At 51.5% G+C, this 19,564-nt stretch overlaps 1 protein-coding gene across 2 annotated transcripts in view; it reads right to left on the bottom strand.

Moving 5' to 3' along the window:
* The window catches only part of LOC126531309 (semaphorin-5A-like), a 165,303-nt gene that overhangs the window by 96,990 nt on the left and 48,749 nt on the right, over positions 1-19,564 (bottom strand). For both annotated transcript variants that reach the window (XM_050178799.3, XM_055071099.2), the window contains exon 2: positions 2,488-2,607. The gene's annotated coding sequence lies outside the window, so the exon portion shown is untranslated. The remainder of the gene's footprint in view (positions 1-2,487; positions 2,608-19,564) is intronic.

The following is a 19,564-nucleotide window of genomic DNA, read 5'->3' on the forward strand; positions in this document are numbered from 1 at the left end:
TCTCAGCTGTCTCTCGCAGCGTTCGCGTGGGTAGGTGCTTACAAGGTCACATTACATTAGGCCGTGGCTTGAGACATATAATAATTGAGCCCATGCAAATTTGCCATCCAGGGACGAACCTCGTCGACTCTCGTTTTTGCCCCTACCGAGGTTCAGTCGCCGAACCATCGGCCAAGCGCGCCACCTGGAGAAACCAGACACCCCGTGGCGTTTCAAAAGACAGCCGGCAGCGTATCTCGCACGAGGCGGGGCACGCGTTACGCGTCCAAGGCTCGATCGAGAGAAGCGCGTGGGACGAACGTCGAGCCCTCAGAGAGCGGTCGACTCGAGGCGTAACTCGGTCGGACAGATCGGGTCCGCGATAGGCAGATTTGCGCGTTCGATTGCGCACCAAGAAAGCGGGGCCGCGGCCGCTGTGACGACGGCCCGCGCCGCTGCTGCGGTATAACTGCACTATAAGGTCCCCGCTACACGCATGCACCGCGGCGCGCCGGTACGGCGCCAACACCACCGCAGCTAATTCCCTCACATACCCTTCCTCCTTTCCTCCACACGCACAGCTCACGGACTCTTAGCAGTATATCGCACTAATTCGTTCTCACTGTGCGAGCGCAGTTGCGTAATGAAGACATTTGTTCGCCCTTTGGCCGCCCTTTCTCTCACGCCTGTGGTCGGCGCTTAATGAGCTAGGATAGATGGCGGCGAGGGGAGGGGCACTCCTTTTGCCACTTGGCAACAGGGCGGCTAGACAAAGAAAGGAAAGAGTGCGAAACTGCCGGCCACATGCGCATGCAGTGCACGGACATGCGTCCATAAAAACGACGAGCGCCACACAGTGAAGCCATGCGAGATGGATTGCTTAGTAAGTGCAGCCGTGCGGATGTGTCGAGGCTTGGTTGGATACAGGTTACATCGATGGTATAGTAATGCCCAGGTGGGCACGTGGGCACGCAACTCTCGGTGGAAACAGTTATGTAGATCAAGGGCACGGCACGTCGTCGATGTGAGTTTGTGAGATAAAATCAATCTACGCATACGGAAAGCGTGTAAACGTATAAACAGAACTATACAGTGTTTATGACGACTAGTTGAGCTTAATGAATGAATGAATGAATGAATTGAGTGGTTGAGGTGAGCGAGAGTGGCGTTAGCCTTAACCGTGCGGACAGTGCCGCAGGGCATCCCGCACGAGCTGTGCGGAACATGCCATGCAATTGCCAGCACTGTAGTGCTGGCAATTCGGCACTGCAGCACTGCAAGTTGCAGTGCCCCTTCAAGCACAGCTTTTAGATACAGCCGAAACGCAGTGCCTTAACAGCGCAGCCTTAAAGCCACCGATAAAACGTTTGCTCAAGGTCAGAGATACTATTCTCGACACGGTGGAATTCCGCCGTATTGTCAAATTTACTGTATACACGTTGTCAGCTCTGGTTGGCTGAGAGGGACCTTATTGGATCGAAACTTAAGAATGGAGCAATTTGACAGTCGTTTCCACATTAGCATCCTGCACGCACACAACACGCATCCGTTTTACAGGGAGCGAGGCAAGACCAAAAGCCGCAACGAGACCTTTGTTTCGTTTCTATACAGCTGTCGTGCCTTTGGTCGTTTCTCAGCGTGAGGCGACGGCGCGTGCAGAACTGGCGACCAAGAGAACGAACGGTAGTCTCGCGCGCAACAGTGCGGCGATGAGAGGGCATCCAGTTTCTCACGGAAGAAACGCGGGCTTTGTTTTTCAGACGTCACGCGTTACGTCATCGTGTGCAACAAAGACTAAATAGGTTTCCGCGACAGGTAGGAGTTGCTTATGCACGGTCCTTGCGATTTTGACAAGGAGCCTCTGTGTCAGCTTACGGTGCTACGTGCATACTGAAATGTCGAAGATTCAAGCTCCCTTTCACATCTGCCTACATTCGTAGGGTACACGTCAGTATATATAGCTGAAGGCTGCTGCGCCACTCTACGTACAGCTTCCTTCTATTGGCTGGTACTGACTCTATTCCTTATTGTTCAAAAGAGAGGAATCACTCCCCCCCCCTCCTCCTCCATTAAAGTCTATATGCGCCGACGGTGTATAGGTGGGAAGGCAATGTTGGGCGAGGGAATAAAGCCCCCGAGTTTGAACAGACCAGAAACTACCCTCACTCCCGCTTTCCCATGTTTTGGTTGATGAATCCTCGCTGAACTGAACAATAAAGTAGCAATCCTAACATGGGAGGCATTAGAATAAAAGATAGAGAAAAAAATTATTATTTGTCTAAAAGAGGGTGGGGAAGTTTGGGAGGGGCCAATAGACCGGGGTTATCGACGCGACAACCTATGCGAAGCACCTAATCGTACGGTAGCGCCGACACATCCTTCTGTCCGTAGCAAATGCAGATCTTATCACTCTGCCGAACATCTATGATCTCCTTGTAGTTCTTCGATTTTACAAACGCGGCGTGTTTGAGAGACTTAGTGCAAAAAGGCCACCGAGGGCTAACTCACCGCGCAGTTACTCCGTGCCGACTTGTTCCGATCCGTCTTGTCGGAGCTGTCTCGACCAGCACTGCTTTGGCGACCCTAATAAGGTCGCCTGTAGACGACGAATACCGAACTTGCAGCTCCCTGCAAAGCACAAAAAAAGAAAAAGGCGTGCAGGGGTAAATTTCTACAATACAACAGGAAAATACGATACAAGCACGAACATACGCAGACACCGATAGGCACGCAACGTAGGTTATATAGCTGTGGTTTCAAGACCGAGATATAGAAAGAGGAACACCCGCGTTGTTTTGAGTCGCGTGCCATTGTCACACAAGTCCCCCAATGACACGTGCATCCGATTGCGTATGCACGGTATGTATCACATGTCGCAGGTCGCCGCTGCACGCGAGACGATAACAGCCACCTTGCACGGCGGCAAATTAAGCAACTGTGAAAAAGAAACCAATCTCTTTCTCCGTCCGATCAGCTATAGCATATACGGATATAGCCCCCCCTCCCCCCCCTCTCCTCCCCTCCAGTAATGGAAGGGATTAGGACACCCCACAGGAAGTAAGTCTGCCGGCTTGCGTGCTCAGTTATACTGGCGCATTGCTCGGACGCTTCGCGGAGGACGGCGCAGCGGCGGTATAGGAATGGTGGTTTCCGTATTCGCGGTATGGGCAGCTAGCAGTCTTAGTCTACGCTCGGCTTCTATGCTGCATAAGCGCCGCACGTGGTGTGGCGGCGTTTATGCAAATCACCGTAGCGTGCCAAGACGCACTGTGCCGGTATGCACCGCGTCGCGAATAAGAGAAAGACGCAACCGGTGGCTGCTGACCGAAGGACGAACCGAGAGAAGCGAGACATGCATCTCGCAGCCGGAAGGTTCTATAACGAGCCTCGGTGCGGCGTCATTTTTGTCTTTGCGGCCGAGCCGTCGGCGCAAGGGGTAGCCCCTTCGAGGCATCCACAGACGATGAGCCCGTCCGCCGCATACCAATGACGGCCCGGTGTGAAAGGCCGCTTTGGCCCACGATGGATGGACGGCTTGGGGGACCGCGCGAGCGCGCGCCGTCGTGACTATCCTAAGTGCATAAGTGCGTCTGATCGGCGCAGCCGTCGTCGCTGCGTGGCCTCGCGCCTTTGGCTTCTTCGCCGTCAGAGGCGGCGACATGGCGAGCTAACCGTAGTAGTACGTGAAGGGCGCGAGCTCCGCGGTCACGGTCAGCAGAGCAGCGCTCGCTCGGCGTAAATGCGGCGCGCTTCGTTCTCTCGGCCAAGGGCGGCCAGTGACGGCGCGTCGTTGCCCTCGTCGGTCGTGACGTCGGTCGCGTACTTTGCCGAACGAAAGTTTGTGAGAGTGAGCGACTCCTTCTCCGGTATGCGTGTCTAACTTTTCAAAGATTATCAAGTTTTATAAGCGACGGCGATCGTACAGTAGAGCTTCAAAAGTTGAAAAAACACACACAAAATAAGTTTTACGTACCAAGAATTACAGGGTCTCTTAAGATCTCTCTTAAGAGGTGAACGACGAAAGCCTACTCTTCCTCCTCTTATCATTCGCCTCTTTTTCGTTGCCTCTTCTCTTTCTCGTCTTTCCTTTAGTCATTACAGCTCACTTCTAAAAACTTTTAGTCACTTGTAATCAATAGTGGTCATTACAAGCCATCGTTAGACATGTTCGTCATATTATACTCATTAGTAGTCATTAAAAGTCATTTCAGCCATTATTAGTCATTACTAATCATTACTAAGCATATTTAGTAATTTCTAATGAATTGTAGTCGTTAGAAGTTGTCGTTAGACATATTGGTCATTTCATAGTCATTACTAGTCATTACAAGTCATTTCAGTCATTATTAGTCATTACTGCTCACTAGTAAGCATCTTTAGTCATTTGTAGTCAATTGTGGTCATTACAAGCCGTCGTTAGACATATTGGTCATATTATAGTCATTAGTAGTCACAACAGTCATTACTACTCATTACTAGACATTTCTAATCGTTTCTAATGAATAGTGGTCATTACAAGCCGTCTATACATATTGGTCATTTGCGAGTCATTAGTAGTCATTACTAGTCACTGTTAACGTCTACTAATCTCTCTTAGAACGTTATCGTTCACTAACTGCCTCTATCAATCATTTTTCATTCTTTAATGTCTTTAATCTGTCTTCATATGGTGTGATGACGCTTCGGCGGACACTCCGGCGGTCAGGTCTGCTGGCACAAACTTCACCATGAGCCTAGAAAGGCTTTCACCTTAAAACCACGATCTGAATATGTGGTACGCCGTAGTATATAGGGGACTCCGGATATTTGGACCACCTGGGGTTCAAAAGTAGGCAGCGCCAGACGGAGATATATACTTGAAGCGGGAAACGAAAAAGGTCTAAAAAAATAATGGGATAGTGTTCGCCTCGGCACAGACAAAAAAGTATTCTTTTCGAAACGCTGGCATAGGACTGAGGCTTCCCTTACTATTGTTTCAGGTGTAGAGAGACTACCGTCTGTGGAGTCTAATCTTTGCTCGGCGTTTGTTATGGATCGTAGCCATGCAGGTACTTCAACTCCGAGAACAATACCGTGAAGGACGGAATGCGTTTGACGTGTCCTCACGTCCCAATGTCGAACCGGTGTCCTTGAACACGAGCGCTCCACGAAAGTGCCACAGCGCAAGCTGACGCCATCGCGAGAGAGTGCGGCGCGGCAAAAGGGAAGCAGAGCATTCGATCTCGCCACGCGAAGCTTCACCGCATGACGCGACGACGTTCCGTCGTCATCGTCAGTAACGTCACGCGACGCGGAGGGAGGCTCGCCTTCTCAGAGAAGTACCGCGCCGGATGTCCGCCAAGCGTCGCGCCACGCTCGGCTGTCATCCTCCTTTTGCCGCGGGATCCGTGAGACGGCGGCACGCGGTCTACCGATGCCACGAGCTCGCTCCCTCTTTCCCGGGAGCTGTGTCTTCTTACGCGAGAACAAAGGCTTGAGCCTTTGGCGGATGCGTGCGTGATTGCCGTGCGAGACAAGGTCGGCGAGAACACGACGTCACGCCCTGCCTTGTACACGCATCCAACCGAAAGCGTGTGGTTACGCGGACCTCCGTATAGCATGCGTGAAATGGCAGTCCTCGGTCAAGATAGCGGACGGACACTGTAATGTTAACCACTTGCCAGTGAAATGTTGTAAGCAGGAATCGGGAGGAGGCGGAGCACGGCTTGTGTATGTATTCACGAACACGCCGGACTTCCCGGTTGCGTCGTGAACGCAGTTCGTGCTTGCAGCGCCCCATGTTGTATACTCGCACACTATGCATTCGTGAAGTCAAGCCAAATGTGAAGGAACGCCGTCGCATTTAATGCATACCTATAGGAATAACGCACCCGACACAGGACACAACAGCGACACGCGCACACATATTGCGTGCGTGTGCCTGACGGTACTGTGTCGTGTGTGTATTACACATTTGCACGCCGTCTGTCGCATTGCAACGCGACAGACATTGTCGCGTTGTTTGTTTTCCGGCGAAGAATCCGTGTTTTGCCGCCGAAGAACCAGCGTTCTGTATAGCCATGAGGTGGGACCAAGCAGAGGGTATTACTTTATCAGAAACCGTTCTTTCACACGGGGCAGTTCTATACCTTGCCGCTTACTGTTACCGCCCCGAACACACATGGCAGCTTTTTCGGGTACTAACCCAGGGTCATCACTTTCTGCTAATAATGCTGCCGAAACAGGGAACATAACGGCTAAAGCTGGAAGGAAGCTAAGGACCACGCGTGACAGTTGGCAGGGAAAATACAATGCGTAATGTTGGGCGGGGAATTGGGCAGCGCAAATTAAGCAAATGCGAGTATAGCTGATATTCTAGTTGAGATTAACAGAAAAGTGGATTTGGGCAAGTCGTGTAATGTGTAGTATAGATAATCAAGCTTTTTAGAGTCTGTTAGAATGTCTATTAGAGCAGCAATGGCTGCCAAGTGATGGAAAATGTGTTCGGTGGCGCCGGATGATTATTTTAGAGTGATGATATTACGAAATAGGCAGGCGTAGGATATAAGTATAGAGCTGATAGAGGGGTCAGTGGTTAACCTTAAGTCGCTGGTGGAGGCCTTAATCGTTTAGAGTAGACGTAAATACCATGATGATGATGATCATGACGACAACGGCCTCATCCGCGCTGCCTCCACTTGAATCATGCGCGGTGTGGATCCGCCGGCACGCGCCAAGGTGTGCGGGGCCAGTAGCGATACGCGGTAAAGCAAGGTCCGATACGACACGTCTTCCTTTCCCGTCAGACCGTAAACCTAACTCGCTCCGCAGAGCAGTTTCCCGTTTTCTGACCAGCGTATCTAACGTATGCATCAGAGCGTGCTCGGGTGAGCGTCAGGGCGTCTGCGCGGCAAAGCGACGTGTATACATCAAGCGTGAGTCGCTTTTTTTTTTAATTTTCTATCTTTTTTATTCGTTAATCGCCGCCAGCGCGAACAAACGCCGTGTGGCGAAGGTGGTGGCTCGATCCACAGTTCCTCGGCGCGATGGACAGATCTGCTGTGCTGCACGGCCGGCAGCGGCAAGGAGTATATAGAGAGACACGGCGGGTCGCCGTGGTAGTCGTCGCGGGGAAGGACCGACCGCTCGTTGCGCGTTCCGAGGAAGAAGAAGAAGAAGAAGCAGAGCTTTGAGGGGGGACGCTGCCGAGGCCCTCGTCTGGGGAGAGGAAGCGCGAGTGCATTGGCCCCCTCAACGGCCCGACGCGTTCTCTGTGGGGAGAGGCCGGGAGGGGCTGCCGGCCATCTGGGCCCGGCGCTGGCGGCGGCGCGTTCCCTTCTCGAGTAGCTGCCGCCCCAAGGCGCGAGTATAGATCATCCATCCAGAGATGGTGGGACTCTGCTGCATGGCATCGCAAGAAGTTCTTTTGGGGACAAGACCGTGGTCAGTCTGTCGATACTTGCATGTGAGCTGTTGTGAATTTGCGTCAAATGAAAGGACTCATTCCAATGCAGGCAGTACACGGACGGTCATGAACCGTGTGATAATGCTGAATACGCTGGTGCTTGTCAGATGATCGAAGCTAAGTCTGGATCGTCTGCCCAAATGGTGGTGCTCGCTCATTTCTTTGGTTGAGAGACTACCGTTAAACACCGACTGCTGATAGCCTCGTTCCTGCGTGTGAGTGAGACAGCGACGGCGACACAGGCAGGGGAGGTCCTCCCTTACTTTCGTAAACAGTTTTTTTTTTTTTTTTAATGTGGAAACGGCAGACTCACGGAGCGCATCGGCATTCCTGTAGGTGATTGCTGTATGTCTTGTTTGTACCAGTTTACATCGAATACTGTCTGCAGACTAAGTCGTTGACGATTCTTACATGACTGACCATGTGAAGCGCCGCGCCTCAAGGCGGTGCTTTATACCACCTTTGACACGTCGTTTCACAGCACTATGGTATAGCTCTACAAAGTTGGCGTAAAGTCACCTATACTAACATTTGCTACAAGGCTGAGCCGGCTAACATATGTGTTTATCATATCCTATATTATAGCTGCATGCCCCGCCAGCGAATCGATAAAAGGGTTGACATTGCGGTAAGGCTAAGTACGGCGCCCGTCACCGCCGCATAAGCTGAAGCTTATAAAACACGTACCGTGACCTAGCGGTGCGCTGCCATATGGCGTTTCCTCGGGAACCGGAACTGTCTGCAGCCGTTACGTATTCCGACGCCTCCGCAGAAAAAGCTCTTTCAGGCGGTTCCCACATCCGCACTGTCGACCTCTCGACTGGCCTTTCCTCCTATATTTCATTAACGATCTCTCACTCTCAATTTATCATACCTGCGCGCTCTTTCCAGACGAATGGGAGAGGTTCGCAGAGGCCTCGTAATGTAAACACGGAATGGTGCGTTCTAGAACGCTCTGACACAGCGTTTACCGGTCACCGTCACAGTTACCGCCCCGTCCAGCTGCCAGCTGCACGCACGCGAGCCATATTGTGCTATGCTGATGGGACCTGGCGTGGCGGTAAAGGTAATGGCGAGCGGGACCGCTAGGTCGCAACGTTGCGTCGCGTTGACCTTCTATACAGTGAATAGAAACTGAGACCACGTTGAACAGCCGCCAAGAGTCGTTTATCGGTAGCATGCGAAGAGGCAGGCAGTGATATCATTTCTTGAGGCTATTGCACCGAGATGATCAAGTGTCGAACCGAACAACTTACTCAGGAGAACGTGAGATGAACCTCAGTTGCACTTAGTCCACTCTGCTTTGTTCACAGTATGACTGTATTTCCTGTGCGTAAACGTCCGATTACTCTTGTGCTTCCGTTTTGCTTTTCGTATGAGGTACTTGCTGTGCCACTGCTTATATGGCAAGTATGCATCTGTCTTGGGCACTATGCGAGGTGAACTTCGAGCTCCCGTCATCAAAACTGAAAATACATTTCCTTGGTGGCCAACTAGCCATTGTAATTTTCCTCCTCCTACTCATCATCGCTCAGCGGCTTGCTCTTCGCCGAGGGGCGCTTCGAGAAACGTCCACTCGTGTTTCACGCAAACGGCCCGCGATTAGTTTTCTTATTCCAGGGAACACCCGCTCTAGTTCTTGGCGCTTTTTTTCTTTCTTCCCGAAGCAGTGGAAAGGAAAGAAAGAAAAAAAAAAAAACTCCGTGGACTGCTCGCCGCGTGTCAAGAAAGAGGCCACGAACGTTATATAGCGCGCATCCGCGGGCGCCGCCTCGTACCACGCGTTCGCCCCGCGCAGGGCGGCGGGGTCAAGACGCAAACCGCTGCAGTGTCTCGTCGGTTCCCCGCCCGCCCGCTTGCCTGCCCGCCAGTTTGTCCTGTTCGCCTACGCGGTCGGCTGGGCTGCGCGGGTTTCGACGCCTGCGAATGCTCTCGACCGCCGCACCGCCGCAAACCGACGCCACTGACACCGACCGCGCCGGGCCGCGCTTCACAGCGGGCCCTCGGAGCTCTCTTTCTCGCTCTCGCTGCTGGAAGTCTGTACCACGGCCCGCTTCCCCGTTCGTGAAGGGATACCCGTTGTCTCCGAAGCGGCCCCGGATGAACGACTGTCTGGTCTCCGAGGTCTGACATGCGAGATCGCGAGGGCGGGTTCTTGTACTCCGGCCATCTCGTCGGCCTCACGATCGCGAAAGAGGTCGGTCGCCTAATTGCCCGTGTTATATGCACGTCCGGCTGCGGTGTTGCTTCCACTTGCTGCGGTGATCATCATTGTTATTGTACGCTGGAAGTCGGTACTTGAGGGCTTCGAATTGAGAGTCAACGAGTGTACACACTGTGAACTGACTTTCACAGTATATACCACGCAACTGAGGTAATCGAAATCACGGCATCGCTAACGCTCCTCAAACACTAACGTCAGAGAAATATAGATGTACGAAGGAATGAGCGGATGCATCGGCGATAACCTAGTACGCAGTTACCTGTCCAACGCAAAAGAGCCTGAGAAAGAAAAAGAAAAACCCTATGGGAATAAGACGAAGCTACCTGATTGAATGTAGTAATTCAGGGACACGGAAACACCTCCACGCTCCCGTGGCTTAGGTGACAAAGCTCAGGAGCGACAAGTCCAGGCGTTACCCGCTTGGATTCAGCTGACACAACCAGCGAAGCGAAGCCTTGAAAAGGTGGCTTCCTGTCACGGCCAGAACTCTTATCCGGAATACGGCTTGCTCGACAAAGCAGTTCTGGGGAGGTGGCCAAGAATACAGATTATGTGCTCACCCTTTTACAAAAGAACATGCATAAAAAACAATAATAATAGCAGAGATAAAGTAATATGAATGAAGAGAGTCTGGACGCAGTTGCGATAGGACCCAGAACCCCCCCCCCCCCTAAAAAAAATAAAAACATAAGTAGAGAGAGAGAGAGAGAGAGAGAGAGAGAGATACCGCGGCCTACCTTTGCACGTCCGCAGCAAGTCCAGCGAGACCACACGTCCTTTCGCGCAACCAATATAGCCTCTCACACACTCGACAAAGGGTCGAGAGTGGGGAGCGAGAAAACAGGACGCGAAAAAAAAAAAAGGTAACTCTTTCAAGCCTGCAACACCACGCTGTGCGATATTCACGGTCGTCGCGGTGCGAGGAGCCGGATGCATTGTCTAATTTGGGCGCCAAATGAATCTCGGGGCCCCGCGCGCATCCCCCCCTCCCCCCCCGTGCGCCGTGTATACGCATGCACGAGTGCACACATGCGCGTGCAGTCGCGACGCCCTGGAATTCAATTTAGCCGGGCTAGTTGCGTGTGTACTTGTCTCTCTTCCCCCCCTTTTCCCTGCAACGGGCTCATCCAGGAGAGAGAAAGAGAGAGAGAGAGAGAGAGAGAGCCATATATGTCCACGGCTTCGCGCAGCGGGCGCTTTGCATTCGCCGCTCGAGTTGTTTATGGTTCGTATAGGTCAGACGACTTCGCGCGGCGTCTTTTTTTTTTTTCCCTTCTTCTTTTCGCGTCGTTCTCGTAGTCTGCTAGAGTTCCCGGCTAAACTGTGCGCGCGCGATCATTCGACCGGGAACTATTATACCACCCGTTGCGAGATGCCCTAGGATACAAACACTCGGCACCCCGTTCGCGTAGCCTCCTCCCCTCCCGAACCTCCTCCTAGTTTACTGCTCATCTCCCTGCCTCGTCTTTCTACGCGGACGGAATGTTAATTGCCCACCGTTTTTGCGTGAGTTCGTATAAGGACACAGGGCTACGCTTGAAGCTGTCTTTTCGTTCTCTTTCTTTCACATAACAAGCGGCGCTTTATTTAGCGGGCCAAGGCCAGAGTGCGTGGCCGAACTTGACAGCAGGGGTCAAGGGAGCACGAAAGAGAACGATATCCTTAGACTTATAGGGCTAACCTTTACTGATATTGATAATCTTCGCAGGAATGCCAGCGCCGTTTAACCGCGTAAGGGCAGATCCTCCTGTAGTTACAAATTAACTGGAGGGGTATAGACAGCTGTCGTAACCCGTTACGAATTGCCTCACTAAGACCCACGGCATGTGCTTACACATCTGGCCGAACCGATCGCCGCTGCCGCGTTGGTTGAACGCTTGAAAATTGAAATTCGTTTCAGCGGTCTGCGCTGAGAGCTTTGCAGTGACGGAGACCGTTTGAGGACATGCCTTTGCAACCGGCGAGCTTTAGGAACAGCGTCCTCAAGCAGCATAGCGTACCCCAAAACCCTAACTTCTTTGTACGCCTTTTGCGTTCCTTTGTTAACTATTTTTGCTTTCCCTTGTACGTCCGGCCGATAACGTCTCCTATTGCTAAAGATGTGGGGCGGACGCGCTTTAGAAGGTGCTTTACGTTCGCCTTGGAATTTGCCTGATTGCGAGGACATCAACACTGGCCGGCCATTGGATTGAACATAGCCCAGCGGTTCTCATAGAGTATCAGCGAATGTCTTACAGTCTGCATATATATATATATATATATATATATATATATATATATATATATATCCAGAGCCAGCGTGTACACCATTTTACCATCACCAGAAGTTCAAACGCGAGCAAGTAGAAATGAACTATACTGTAGACTGCGTTTTTGGATTGGCAACAGTGGCCTAATTCAGGCTGTCAAATATGTATTTGTGCCCATATCATGCCTAAAGACCGGCTACGGGACGATTGATTGCATATAGCACTCTCTTGTGATTACAAGGGATTGATGTACCGACCTTTCTTTTTTATACAGAGGGTAACGCATAGCGCGTGCAGGGCTGGCGGAAACCACGTGATACTCATATGAAACCGCGTATTTCGAGACGCAACCGTGCGCGTAATTATATATATATATATATATATATATATATATATATATATAGTCGGTGCGCATAAGAGAGAAGCAGCTGGCGAGCTTCGCCTTCCACGGGACTGCCACCGTTGTCTTACGGTGTCATAGGCGGGAATTGGTCGACGCTCGTTCCATCGCTTATCGATTTGTTCATTTTGCCGCCGATTTGAGCGCGTGTCCCGTATAGCGGTCATTCGGATGAATGCGAACATCTGCTGCGCGTTTCGAAGCCTGACCCCTTTCGAGACGGCTTATATAGCGAGCACAGGCACCGTGACAGCGTTCAGGCGAGGCAACTACAAAAGACCGCATTAATCCAGTCTCATGCCCACTATGTACACCGAGGCGCCGTCGCCCACTGAAGCAGAGTATGCATTATCTTCTCCCGCTGAGCATGTCCTCTTGCCGTTGCCTACAGAACGGGGTTAGGTTAGGTCGGCGCCCGCATTTTCCATGCGGCCGGGAATCAACGAGAGACGAGCGTCTCCGCTTCTGTCCCAAAGTCGAACACTCAAGCCGCAACTAATCCAAACCACGCGCCGCCGCAAAAGAGCGTTACAGGCGCGCGCGAAAATTCATGTGCCCACGTCGCCCCTGCCCCAATTCACCGCGGTCGAGTCACCGCCGTTCGCTATATGCAGCGTTTGCTGCTCATCGCCCCATTGTTTTCTTTTCGCTGTTTTACCCCCACTATCTGGCTTCGCTTGTACCGGAGGGTGGGGGGGAGGGGGGCTCTTCGCGGTGTTGTCCCGGTCAGAGCTCCCAGTGGGTCCCATCGCCGCCGCCGTGAACCCGTTTGCGGTCGCCGCCCGCGTGACGGGCTCGTTCCCATGGCTCTCGTGCGAACAACGGGGGCGTATACGCTTAGGTATAACGCGTGCGCTTCTTTGGACGTCGCTTCTAGAGTAACCGACGCCCCCCTCCTCAATGTGGAGCGGCTGTGTGCCTGCTCGCTGCTGGCGTCCTATCGCTCTAAATTGCGCCGCTCGACCGACACTTGCCGCTAATTAATGAGTCACCTTGGGGAGAAAAAAACGGGCTCGCCCGCCCGGCGGTCTGCGCGCAGTTGACCGGTCATCGCGTTCTTCTTCTTCTTCTTCTTCTTCTTTATTTCTTTTTCTTTTTTCGAGAGCAGGGAGTCATTCGTGGCGCCGTTCGGTCTCGCGGAAACGTTCTTAATGCGCGCGGTCTGCCTGCCGCGGTTGTTTCGGCGGAGGAATTGCTGCGGAGGGAAGGAAGAACGGACCCGTTGGGTCTGTCGCTCTTTGTGTCTTTGCTTGCCGGGTTTGTTTACGGTGCCGGAGTCGTCCGTGATAGCTCGCTTGGAGAGAGCCCGACCCTTCGAGGGCACCGCTCTCCGCCTCGCCGACTATCGATTCCGTCGACGCGTGTGTCCGCGCGAGGAAGTCCCTTCCCGCGGGATGACCGGCGTTGATTTACGACGTCGTGCTATCGAACGGCATTGTGCGAACTTGTAATGTGGTGGCTTACGTCAGAACCGAAGAGACGTGAGGTGGGTGGGAGGCATGGTCATGCGCCGTCTCTATTTCGAGGATGCTATTCACTGTCCTATAAGCCTTGGAAGTAGGCTAACTGCTCGGATGCGTGCCGTGTCCCCTACCAAGGGATCGTACGTTTCGAGCGCAAGTCTTCGTCCCCACGTCGTCGTCGTAATAATAATAATAATAATAATAATAATAATAATAATAATAATAATAATAATAATAATAATAATAATAATAATAATAATAATAATAATAATAATAACTTGTTATTCAAAACATGTGTTTGGCAAATACGAAAATACGAAAACAAGGGAAGCGGCAGGCTAACAACTATGACAGTATTCACGACATCATCTATGCTTATAAGGTTTAATTATTCTCGAAGCACTTCGCAGTTGCTGAAAATAGAAACACGCCCGTATAGGCTATCTTCTCTATCCGGTCAGAGTATCAGAGTCTGAGGATCTTGCAAGTAACTATGTAGAAAATTTGGTTTCAAGTAGTGCCGTTCGATTCTATTCAAGGCAGCACGGCGCCGAACGATGTCGACTGGCAAAAGTTATGCTTCGCAAAAGTAACCTTGCTAATTTGGGTGGCAAATGGAAGCCCGCGGTTCGGGCAACATAGGCAACGCGGGCTGAGATGTCGGTTTCTGGGGTGTCAGTGTTTCTTTTCTCTGACTGCACTCTTTTCTTAATTTCGATTTGAGACGTCAAAGGGCGCGCAGCGAGGAAGGCTTTGCAAGGCGTTGCCCACTATGTGCACTTCAAGCTTATCCTAAGCGTCGTTCTTTTAAGGAAACAACAAGGTCGAACAAGATCCGCAATCACGGCTACTTGTCTTGCGAACGCATCCTTCTTCTGCAGCCACTGTATATATCGCTATAGGCATGCCTGCCTCGCAGGCGCCGATGGCAGACGGGAACCCGGCCGCGCTACTGCAAGGTAACGTGTCGATCGGTGCAATAATCTGCATGATGGAGTGGCCATAGAAAGAGACGGGATAGGTGGCCGTGGCTATACGGCACTCTCGGTCGAGCCAGCCCGCGCCGAAGGTTGTTTGCCCGCGCTGGCTTGCCTGCGCGGCCAGGGAGGAGTTAAGGCAAGCGCTGGCAGCGTTCGTGTGTGTATGCGCGCGCGAGACAGAAGCTCCGTGACCCGCATTGGCACTCCAGCTACCGCGGTTCGTAATCAGGCTCGCTGTCCCATGGCTGCGCTGATGGAGTATGTTTTAGGAAGGAACCGAGGAAGGTGCGACGCGAGTCGGCCTGCTCGAAAAGGAAAAGAAAGGAAAGAGATAAAGATGAAAAGTCTGGTCCTCCTCGATTCTCGGCGTTCTTCTATTCTGGTCGCGTCCGCGCCAAGCGATGAGCGCTCGTCTCTGATAGCCCACTGAGATTCTGGGCAGCGTGGTTGTCCGTTGACAGATTGCCGAAACCACGAGTGTGTCGGGAAGGGCCGGGGCCTCTCTTGTAAGTGTGCGGGAATGCTGATACAGGTTGGAGAGGGACAAAGAAAGATTGAACGGGATTATCGGAAGCAGAATAATAAAGAGGCAAAAAAAAAAATGAAGAACGAAGAAGAAATAAAGAGAACGATCGAAATAGAAAGAAAGAAATGGGAGTCATAGGCGAACAAACAAACTATATATGTATACAAGCAAGGAAGATGATGGCGCCGGCGCGGGAAGTTATAGTATACGTGGGGACTCATCATCCGCAGGCGGCCCTGTTCAAATAGCGCGAGCTTCTATACCAGACACGCGGAAGAATCCAAACACGAAACCTCGGCGTGCCTCGCATACGGGTACGCTGACCACCTTCGAACGGAGGAGGGACACAGATTTCGAGCAGTTCCATTAACGCCGCACACACATAACACAGGCAACACAGGCAACGCGCGTGCGAAACACACCCTTTAAGACTGTTCTCTTTTGTGGTGCCGAAAGGACTTTAGTGGGCCACGGTCAAACGGGCCTTGCTCCACATAGCCTGCACACACAGCTATACATTGAACGCGCACCGCCTCCCAAACGCATCGGCGGCGCTCTTTCTGAGCAAAGACAATCAAAGAACGCCTTCCCCGCTGGCCCGCGCGACGCGTTCGATCCGGTGGCGACGAAAATTGGTTTCTTTCGCTTCGAGTCCCAGTTATTTTTCGAGTGTGCGCCGAGCACTCGAGTTTCTACGCGGCGCAAGGGACGTGTGTCGGGCCATTACCATAAGTATTACGCTGCGGAGCTTCGCCGCGTGCTCGAACGAATGTCGACAACAGCGCTGAGAATATATAGGCTTGAGAATCGAACGACGTTTCGGGCATGAGCCCCGACAAACCGAGTCGCAACAAGCGTATAGCCTTCGTACCCCGTAAACGGACTTTGGATTTACGGCCCGCTTATCGCTCCATGTGTGTGACTGTATACACACTATACGCACGCAGCCGAAATGACGCCAGAATATTCTGGACCGGACATTGTATAAGCTTCAAAACAGCGTCGCCCAGAGTGGGATGCAGAGAGCACGCAGCTGCAGGCTAGTGAAGGGTTCCTAAATGTAACGCTTCAGTTATAAATATACGAAACTGCGGCGTTCGCGGCGTTTTAGTTGTTCAGTTTCTTTTCCCTTATATGCAGGGTGCGTGATTCGGGAATCGTAAATCACGGCCGAGAAGTGAACAGTCCGCGAAGAGAATGTTTGTTGTGCACTCTGAAGGGGGCCCGGCCCCCTTACCTGCATAACATATTAACTCTTTATCCAGTGCATCAATGCAGTTGTTATTAAAGCTGAATAACTGCGAGCACGGGACCGCGCCGACAGTTTTTCTGGGTCAGTAAAGGCAGTTTGTGATTAGTTGGCGAGCGATTATTTCGTTCAGTTTTTCGCGCGCTAAGCGTGGTATATGGCATACGCAGCGAGGCCCCCAAAGCGACTTGGGAGCCTGGAGGTCTCACGAATCGCGTAAGGTGAATCGTGATTATGTGTTCCCTTCGCGAAAAAAGTTGCCACTGACCTCAGCGCGCAATAGGCCGCGCATAGTCTCTCTTATTTAATAGCTTTCCAAAGCTTTTCATATGATGTGAAAGGACAGACGCACATGGAAGTTATGCAGACTTATGTCCAGTTGGTCACACCTTTCGCGTGTGGAGGGTGACCGAAAAATGAGGAGAGGCAAGGGTACAGATAACTCCCATGCACCACAGGTATATAGTTTCGCTTCTTTTTTTACCTACTATAAATAGACGATACACGCCGTAGACGTTAGTCTTGATGTTGCTTTAGAGAAAAATAACCGGCGCGCTGGAACATTTAAATGTAGAAATTACAGCTCTCGAACGTGAAGGTGAACATCTTCGTAATGGTCACGTATACCGTGTGACAACTGTGCACAAATTGAGCCATACATTCGTTGATGTCCACGGGTCTTCAGTTTTCTGCATAGCCCTCGCGCAGCTTTATAGGTTGTAAGGAGCTCACTTGCTTGCCCTCCAATGCGGCGGACATTCCAGTGTGTCGCAATAACCCCGCCGGCCAAGCAGAAGGTCACGTGGCGCGTATAGGGTGTACTGCCCGGCAAAAGCTGTATACGTGTGCAGTCAGTAATCGTAAAGCCTCGTTTTACAGCGAAGCTGTATAGCTCTACCTCCCAATGGGTCTGTCGTGTCCGTATACGCAAAATCTCAACAAATCAGCGGGAAGAGCGCGCAGCGTGCGCTTCCCGCTGTGTTTCTTGCAGCACCAGCAGATGGCGCTCGCCTCCGCGCATGCGCGGTAGCGCCTGCCGTGCGGCAGAAAGAAAAAAAGAACAGGAAACCCTTTTTCACGCACAGCCTTCGCCGCAAGCAGTAAAGATTATGGTAGCACAAGCTGCATACGAAGCAGGGAGTGACGTAACTACACTTTCGTATATAGAACCAGCCTGGCAACTGATTTGTGTTGTGACAGTGCTATGGGAACGTCACGTATAGTGAGGACTCCTGACGAACATACGAGGCACGGTGAAAGTGTGGTTATGACGTGGTTACGTGTACAAGTATTTCTCTTCTCTCTGGTCCAATCTCTATAGGTGCACAAAGTAGCGGCGCAAGCCGAGTCTCAGGCAGTTGAAAACTCCTTAGGCTAATAATTAGGTAAAGTGCATGTGAATGCCGCCATCTGAATAATCTGAAGTTACGTCGCAATATATAATCGTTCTAGTCGTTTACAGAGTCTCTGCTGTCCAGCCACGTTCACAGCGTGGATTCAGACCATTTTTTTTTTGTGTTTTTACAAATGAAAATGCGCAGCTGTCCGCGTCCTCGCCGTCGAATGTTTACACGCCTATGTCTAACACAAGCGAGCTCCATTTTCTTAAGGCACGACTTTCATATCCACGGTGGGAAATGAGTCGGCGACACGCGGGGCCAGTTGTTCCCGGAAAAGGTTAAAGGAAGAAAGAAAGCCGCGTCGTTAAATTAATCGTCCACTGCGAGCCGCGGTGCGCAGTGTGACTAATGACTATGTCCGAGCAGTTAGGCGTGTTTAATGGCCCTCGTTTTGCATGCATGACCTGGCATTAAAGGCGCACTCGCGTCCAAGCGCGCCATCGGCGCCATTTGTCGTATGCGTAGGGTGGCGGGCGAGAGCCAAAAAAAAAAAGAAAGCAAGATATGCGCTTGGCGCTATCTATAAGCGCTCTCAGAGGTTTGCGTCGAGCTCGCTTTAAATACATGGCACGATCTCGGCACACTTGCACGATTAACAAAAATGAATTTAATCAATATCAACAAGCGTTTCGAGGTATCGACAAGGCAGTCGGGGCACTTCGGCATGATAATGACATTCGTGTGAAGCGGTTCCGTATTACACTCGGCAAGCGGTTAAATATGCGAAAAAAATAGGTTTTAACGTGCCTTGCAAATATTGTCCTCGGGATCAGGGCGAAGAATAGTGCCGGCATCTCAGTGCTCTGGCATCCAGGCGCTATATTAATAAGAGAATGACTACAGAGGGCGTACCTTTTCCTGCTCAGTGTCCCCTCTATTTACATCCTATCTTTCCATTTCTCCCTCACCCTTCCCCCAGTGTAAGGATATCAGACCTTTGACCTCTCCTCCTTTCTACTTCCCTCCTGGGTCTCTCTCTCTCTCTCTATCTCTCCCTCCCTCTCTCTCTCTCTCTCTCTCAGTGACAGTGAATTATTTTGTATCGATGTGCAAGACCAGCAGGGGTATGTTGTACGTGTTGATAGCGATTGATGGCGTCCTTGCTAAGCTGGGCGGACCATTATGTAGCCCTTCTTCTTGAGGCACATGTGATCGTTACCGTCACAATTCGTGCTGGCTTTAACATATATTTCTTTTTCTTTCCGAATTAAAAAAAAAATATTCTATCTGACAATCACAGAAGATGGGGTAGTTGCGGCACACGATACTCCAGTCTTTCTTCACAGCAGACAGTTTACGAGAGAACAGACTGCACCATGCCAGAAGCTATACAGACTATCAGTCTGTATATGCGTATTTCGAACGTGCATACGTGCCAGCGACAGGAAGTGATCCGTCTTCGAACTCGATCGTCTCCTCAGGAGTATCTATGGGCCGAGGCCAAGAGAATTCCAGCGCGTCGGTTGGGTGTGGCCGTTGTCAAACCCGAAAATAAGGCACCGGGTCGTCGCCACGGCATCTTCGCGACGACGGCATTTTTGAGTGGTCGCGCCCCCCACGCCGCAAGTGCGAAGAGACGAGAAAGACCAAAGAGGCCCGCGAACTTTGATCGATGACCCATCGCTGGAATTGGTGCAGTACACGGCCGTC

The sequence above is a fragment of the Dermacentor andersoni genome, chromosome 5, assembly GCF_023375885.2.
Source record: "Dermacentor andersoni chromosome 5, qqDerAnde1_hic_scaffold, whole genome shotgun sequence".
NCBI lineage: Eukaryota > Metazoa > Arthropoda > Arachnida > Ixodida > Ixodidae > Dermacentor > Dermacentor andersoni.